The following is an 8002-nucleotide window of genomic DNA, read 5'->3' as shown; positions in this document are numbered from 1 at the left end:
TTTCTTATGTAAGTCAGTTAAAGCATTTAGTAACACTCCTTTTAACATATCTCTTCACGGTTGTAGTTTTTGTCAGATATGAATTTATCAAAAGCCACTATGAAGTCTAGGTTGTTTTTGCGGTCTGGCATAAGGGCATAAAGGCAGGTAAGCCTAATTTAAAAACTAAATGTTGATTTACAGTACCGGGGGGTGTTGGATAAGTTTAAAACTTTGTCTTGTTGCTCAAGATTATTCCATGCACTATTGTCTATTAGGTTATTTAACTTGCGTAGAAGTCTGTGGAATGAGTCACGCTATTATAGGCAGCAATGTCGGAACAGAATGAAATCAGATACCTGTATATGTGGTCCGTAGTGAGGAGGCGAAGATTAGACTGGGTTCCATATATCACTCTGCGTAGTACGAAGATGTCGTTTTTTCGCATCGGTGATTCTTTCCTCCAGGAAAATCTTGTGTGAGAGAGGGGAGGGAAAGGGGTCCGATTGCAGAGTCCATCTCCCGAATCCGTACATTTTTGGTAGTACTTGTTCTTTGAGGCATTCTTCTAAAAAAGTGTTTTTGGTTTTTCAGCCGGTGTAGTTTGATCAAGTTCTTTTTCAAACTTGCGAAAAATTGGCTTGACTTCTGGAAGTGAGTGAAGAATCCTGGAAAGGCGGTTGAATTCCATAATGGGCTGAAAATGACTGGTAAAATGTTCTGTAACAACAGAGTTCCATCTAATAAAAGGAGCCCATAAAAACACCAAAATAGAGAAAAAGTACTATATTTCAGAGACTGTCGTCCTCCCTCTTCAGGTAGATGAATGAGAAAAGTTTACAGAAAAGTGGTATTTTATACCAAGAGGTCCATCCACAAAGCCAGCCATTTTAAGTCACACCCCCGCTGATAATCTTCCTCTAAATCTTCTTAAGGGTTGGTTGAATGAGACGTTGTCGATCGTGTCCGAAAATCCATCCTCCTTTTGAGATGTTCATTACCTGCCTCTCTTTTATTAAGGCCGATTCCATCATTTGACTCTTGTACCGGCAGTTGCTGCTATAAATTACACGTGACAAATTCCAGTTCAATTCTGGTTATGTTCATTTATATGGTTGAAAATAGCGAGTTCTGTTGTCCATACCTAACTGACCGTTTGTGTTGTATTAATCTCTGGGAAGGGATTTACCTGTAAATCCGATGTAAGATTGGTCACAGTCCTGGCATGGGATTTCGTATACCCCAGAGTCCTTTGGAGATGTCTTTTGTTGGACGTTAATCAGGGATTTGGCTAAGGTGTTTGGGTAAGTAAATACAAAAGGGTTCGATTTTCCGAGGGGGTTGGTTATTCTCTTAACCGTGTCCAGGTGGAATTGGGGATTATTTTATTGTTGGGTGTATCTCTGGTCTTGTCTTTAGGGGGTCGGTAGAAAATTACGTTAGCTTTGTGAAATTGCTTTCTCAATTATATGGTCAGGATATTTTAAAGACGAAAGTTGCTTGCGAATTAGTTCAAATTCTTTTTCCCAGGAATTCTGGGGAACAAATTTCGTTATAAGGCTCTTAAGAACAAGTTACTAGCTACACCTATTTGATAGAAATGTCATGATAAGCTAAAGTAGTGAATGTATGAAAGGTGAACGTTGGTTTTCTGTATATGGTAAATTTGTATTCTGTCGTATCTCTGATTATTAAAAACATCAAGAAAAGGAATTTTGTTGTCTGTTTCCCAATCAACTTTAAATTTGATGCTGGGCACTAATGTGTTTAATTTCAAGAGGAATTCATTGAAATTGCCCCACCTATTATCCCAAAATGTTAGGATATCATCCACGTATCTCATCCACAGCATGTTTTTGGGTTTTATTGCATTTATTACTGTAGTTTCAAAGTATTCCATGTACAGATTGGCTAGAACAGGACTTAAAGGACTACCCATACTACACCCGAATTTTTGCTTGTAGAATGATTCCCCGAATGAAAATACGTTATTAGATGCACATAATTCAACTAGCTTTATTATTTTGTCAAGCGCCAATGGGAAATGATCTGAATAGGGAGGGGGATAATTTTACCCTTAAAAACTGAAGAAACGTCCTGTACTGGTACTTTAGTGAACAAGGAATCTACATCAAGGCTTAAAAGTTTTATGTTGTGAAGTGGTATAGTGTGTTTTTCCTCTGAATTTGTGACAAAAATCTTCCGAATGTTTAATGTGACTGGGGAGAAAAAGTGCCTAAAAAAGGGGAAAGGAGGCCAGCTAACCATTTAGAAATTTTGTAATTGAAGCACCGGCACATGAAACGATGGGTCTGAATGGAAGATTGTCTTTGTGAGTTTTGGGAAGGCCATAAAAATAGGGTAATTTAGGATTAATTACTTAAATTTCTCTAATAGTTCAATACTCTTTTTGTCTTTGCCAATTAATCTTACTTTCCGAAAAAATTCTGTGGGAACGTTTTGGAGGGGATTTTTCGTCAGTTTTTCGTCAGTTTTTCGTATGTGTTTGTGTCGCTAAGGAGCTGGTTGATTTTGTCAAGGTAGAAGTCTTTGTCCATTATTACGATTTTGCCGTCTTTGTCGGATCTACTTATTATAACATCTAACTTTTTTAGCGAGTGGATGGCTATCATGAATCTCGGGGACAGGATTTCTTATGTAAGTCAGTTAAAGCATTTAGTAACACTCCTTTTAAACATATCTCTTCACGGTTGTAGTTTTTTGTCAGATATGAATTTATCAAAGCCACTATGAAGTCTAGGTTGTTTTTGCGGTCTGGCATAAGGGCAAAGGATAAGCCTAAATTTAAAACTAAAATGTTGATTTACAGTAAAGGGGGTGTTGGATAAGTTTAAAACTTTGTCTTGTTGCTCAAGATTCCATTCCAGCATATTGTCTATTAAGGTTATTTAACTTGCGTAGAAGTCTGTTGGAATGAGTCACGCTATTATAGGCAGCAATGTCGGAACCAGAATGAAATCAGATACCTGTATATGTGGTCCTAGTGAGGAGGCGAAGATTGAGACTGGGTTCCATATATCCACTCTGCGTAGTACGAGATGTCGTTTTCGCATCGGTGATTCTTCCTTTCCTCCAGGAAAATCTTGTGTGAGAGAGGGAAGGGGTCCGATTGCAGAGTCCATCTCCCGAATCCGTACATTTTTGGTAGTACTTGTTCTTTGAGGCATTCTTCTAAAAAGTGTTTTTTTTTGGTTTTTCAGCCGGTGTAGTTTGATCAGTTTCTTTTTCAAACTTGCGAAAAATTGGCTTGACTTCTGGAAGTGAGTGAAGAATCCTGGAAAGGCGGTTGAATTCCATAATGGGCTGAAAATGACTGGTAAAAATGTTCTGTAACAACAGAGTTCCATCTAATAAAAGGAGCCCATAAAAACACCATAAAATAGAGAAAAAAGTACTATATTTCAGAGACATGCTGTCTCCCTCTTCAGGTAGATGAATGAGAAAAGTTTACAGAAAAGGTGGTATTTATACCAAGAGGTCCATCCACAAACAAGCCATTTTAAGTCACCCCCGCTGATAATCTTCCTCTAATCTTCTTAAGGGTTGGTTGAATGAAGACGTTGTCGATCGTGTCCGAAATCCATCCTCCTTTTGAGAGTTCATTACCTGCCTCTCTTTTATTAAGGCGATTCCATCATTTGACTCTTGTACCGGCAGTTGCTGCTATAAATTACACGTGACAAATTCCAGTTTATTCTATGGTTATGTTCATTTATATGGTTGAAAATAGCCGAGTTCTGTTTGTCCATACCTAACTGACCGTTTTGTGTTGTATATCTCTGGGGAAGGGATTTACCTGTAAATCGACGTAAGATTGGTCACAGTCCTGGCATGGGATTTCGTATACCCCAGAAGTCCTTTGGAGATGTCTTTTGTTGGACGTTAATCAGGGATTTGGCTAAGGTGTTTGGGTAAGTAAATACAAAAGGGTTCGATTTTCGAGGGGGTTGGTTATTCTCTTAACCGTGTCACGGTGGGGAATTATTATGTTATTGTTGTGATCTCTGTCTTGTCTTTAGGGGGTCGGTAGAAAATTACGTTAGGCTTTGTGAATTGCTTTCTCAATTATATGGTCAGGATATTTTAAAGACGAAAGTTGCTTGCGAATTAGTTCAAACTTCTTTTCCCAGGAATTCTGGGGAACAAATTCGTAAGGCTCTTAAGAACAAGTTACTAGCTACACCTATTTTTGATAGAAATGTCATGATAGCTAAAGTAGTGAATATGAAAGTGAGAACGTTGGTTTTCTGTATATGGTAAAATTTGTATTCTGTCGTATCTCTGATTATTTAAAACATCAAGAAAAGGGAATTTTGTTGTCTGTTTCCCAATCAACTTTAAATTTGATGATGGGCACTAATGTTTAATTTCAAGAGGAATTCATTGAAATTGCCCCACCTATTATCCCAACCCAAAATGTTAGGATATCATCCACGTATCTCATCCACAGCATGTTTTTGGGTTTTATTGCACCTTTATTACTGTAGTTTCAAAGTATTCCATGTACAGATTGGCTAGAACAGGTACTTAAAGGGACTACCCATACTACACCCGAATTTTGCTTGTAGAATGATTCCCCGAATGAAAATACGTTATTAGATGCACATAATTCAACTAGCTTTATTATTTTGTCAAGCGCCAATGGGAAATGATCTGAATAGGGGGATAATTTTACCCTTAAAAACAAAACGAGAACGTCCTGTACTGGTACTTTAGTGAACAAGGATCTACATCAAGGCTTAAAAGTTTTATGTTGTGAAGTGGTATATGTGTTTCTCTGAATTTGTGACAAAAAATCTTCCGAATGTTTTAATGTGACTGGGAGAAAAAGTGCCTAAAAACAAAAAAAGGGGAAAGGAGGCCAGCTAACCATTTAGAAATTTTGTAATTGAAAGCACCGGCACATGAAACTGATGGGTCTGAATGGAAGATTGTCTTTGTGAGTTTTGGGAAGGCCATAAAAATAGGGTAATTTAGGATTAATTACTTTAAATTTCTCTAATAGTTCAATACTCTTTTGTCTTTGCCAATTAATCTTACTTTCCGAAAAAATTCTGTGGGAACGTTTTGGAGGGATTTTCGCATTTTTCGTCAGTTTTTCGTTTTTTGTATGTGTTTGTGTCGCTAAGGAGCTGGTTGATTTTGTCAAGGTAGAAGTCTTTGTCCATTATTACGATTTTGCCGTCTTTGTCGGATCTACTTATTATAACATCTAACTTTTTTAGCGAGTGGATGGCTATCATGAATCTGCGGGGAACAGGATATTTCTTATGTAAGTCAGTTAAAGCATTTAGTAAACACTCCTTTTAAAAACATATCTCTTCACGGTTGTAGTTTTTGTCAGATATGAATTTATCAAAAGCCACTATGAAGTCTAGGTTGTTTTTGCGTCTGGCATAAGGGCAAAGGATAAGCTAAATTTAAAACTAATGTTGATTTACAGTAATGGGGGGTGTTGGATAATGAAAGTTTAAAACTTTGTCTTGTTGCTCAAGATATTCCATGCACTATTGTCATTAGGTTATTTAACTTGCGTAGAAGTCTGTTGGAATGAGTCACGCTATTATAGGCAGCAATGTCGGAAGCCAGAATGACAAAATCAGATACCTGTATATTGTTGGTCCGTAGTGAGGAGGCGAAGATTAGAACCTGGGTTTCCATATATCACTCTGCGTAGTACGAAGATGTCGTTTTTTCGCATCGGTGATTCTTTCCTCCAGGAAAATCTGTGTGAGAGAGGGAAGGGGTCCGATTGCAGAGTCCATCTCCCGAATCCGTACATTTTTGGTAGTACTTGTTCTTTGAGGCATTCTTCTAAAAAGTGTTTTTGGTTTTTCAGCCGGTGTAGTTTGATCAGTTCTTTTCAACTTGCCGAAAAACTTGGCTTGACGTTCCCTGGAAGTGAGTGAAGAATCCTGGAAAGGCGGTTGAATTCCATAATGGGCTGAAATGACTGGTAAAAAATGTTCTGTAACAACAGAGTTCCCATCTTAAATAAAAGGAGCCCATAAAACACCAAAATAGAGAAAAAGTACTATATTTCAGAGACTGCTGTCTCCCTCTTCAGGTAGATGAATGAGAAAAGTTTACAGAAAAGGTGGTATTTATACCAAGAGGTCCATCCACAAACAAGCCATTTAAGTCACCCCCCACCCCGCTGATAATCTTCCTCTAATCTTCTTAAGGGTTGGTTGAATGAAGACGTTGTCGATCGTGTCCCCGAAAATCCATCCTCCTTTGAGATGTTCATTACCTGCCTCTCTTTTTTTGTTAAGGCCGATTCCATCATTTCGCGACTCTTGTACCGGCAGTTGCTGCTATAAATTACACGTGACAAATTCCAGTTTATTCTATGGTTATGTTCATTTATATGGTTGAAAATAGCCGAGTTCTGTTGTCCATACCTAACTGACCGTTTGTGTTGTATTAATCTCTGGGGAAGGGATTTACCTGTAAATCCGATGTAAGATTGGTCACAGTCCTGGCATGGGATTTCGTATACCCCAGAGTCCTTTGGAGATGTCTTTTGTTGGACGTTAATCAGGGATTTGGCTAAGGTGTTTGGGTAAGTAAATACAAAAGGGTTCGATTTTCCGAGGGGGTTGGTTATTCTCTTAATCCATGTCCAGGTGGGGAATTATTATTTTATTGTTGGGTGTATCTCTGTCTTGTCTTTAGGGGGTCGGTAGAAAATTACGTTAGCTTTGTGAATTGCTTTCTCAATTATATGGTCAGGATATTTTAAAAGACGAAAGTTGCTTGCGAATTAGTTCAAATTCTTTTCCCAGGAATTCTGGGGAACAAATTCGTAAGGCTCTTAAGAACAAGTTACTAGCTACACCTATTTTGATAGAAATGTCATGATAGCTAAAGTAGTGAATGTATGAAAGTGAGAACGTTGGTTTTCTGTATATGGTAAATTTGTATTCTGTCGTATCTCTGATTATTAAAACATCAAGAAAAGGAATTTTGTTGTCTGTTTCCCAATCAACTTTAAATTTGATGCTGGGCACTAATGTGTTTAATTTCAAGAGGAATTCATTGAAATTGCCCCACCTATTATCCAAATGTTAGGATATCATCCACGTATCTCATCCACAGCATGTTTTTGGGTTTTATTGCATTTATTACTGTAGTTTCAAAGTATTCCATGTACAGATTGGCTAGAACAGGACTTAAAGGACTACCCATACTACACCCGAATTTTTGCTTGTAGAATGATTCCCCGAATGAAAAATACGTTATTAGATGCACATAATTCAACTAGCTTTATTATTTTGTCAAGCGCCAATGGGAAATGATCTGAATAGGGGATAATTTTACCCTTAAAAACTGAAGAACGTCCTGTACTGGTACTTTAGTGAACAAGGAATCTACATCAAGGCTTAAAAGTTTTATGTTGTGAAGTGGTATATGTGTTTCTCTGAATTTGTGACAAAAATCTTCCGAATGTTTAATGTGACTGGGAGAAAAAGTGCCTAAAAAAGGGGAAAGGAGGCCAGCTAACCATTTAGAAATTTTGTAATTGAAAGCACCGGCACATGAAACGATGGGTCTGAATGGAAGATTGTCTTTGTGAGTTTTGGGAAGGCCATAAAAATAGGGTAATTTAGGATTAATTACTTTAAATTTCTCTAATAGTTCAATACTCTTTTGTCTTTGCCAATTAATCTTACTTTCCGAAAAAATTCTGTGGGAACGTTTGGAGGGGATTTTTCGTCAGTTTTTCTTTTTCGTCAGTTTTTTCGTATGTGTTTGTGTCGCTAAGGAGCTGGTTGATTTTGTCAAGGTAGAAGTCTTGTCCATTATTACGATTTTGCCGTCTTTGTCGGATCTACTTATTATAACATCTAACTTTTTTAGCGAGTGGATGGCTATCATGAATCTGCGGGGAACAGGATATTTCTTATGTAAGTCAGTTAAAGCATTTAGTAACACTCCTTTTAAACATATCTCTTCACGGTTGTAGTTTTTGTCAGATATGAATTTATCAAAAGCCACT

The sequence above is a fragment of the Macrobrachium nipponense genome, chromosome 6 (assembly GCF_015104395.2).
Source record: "Macrobrachium nipponense isolate FS-2020 chromosome 6, ASM1510439v2, whole genome shotgun sequence".
Taxonomy (NCBI): domain Eukaryota; kingdom Metazoa; phylum Arthropoda; class Malacostraca; order Decapoda; family Palaemonidae; genus Macrobrachium; species Macrobrachium nipponense.
Note: the sequence above shows the minus strand (reverse complement) of the source record.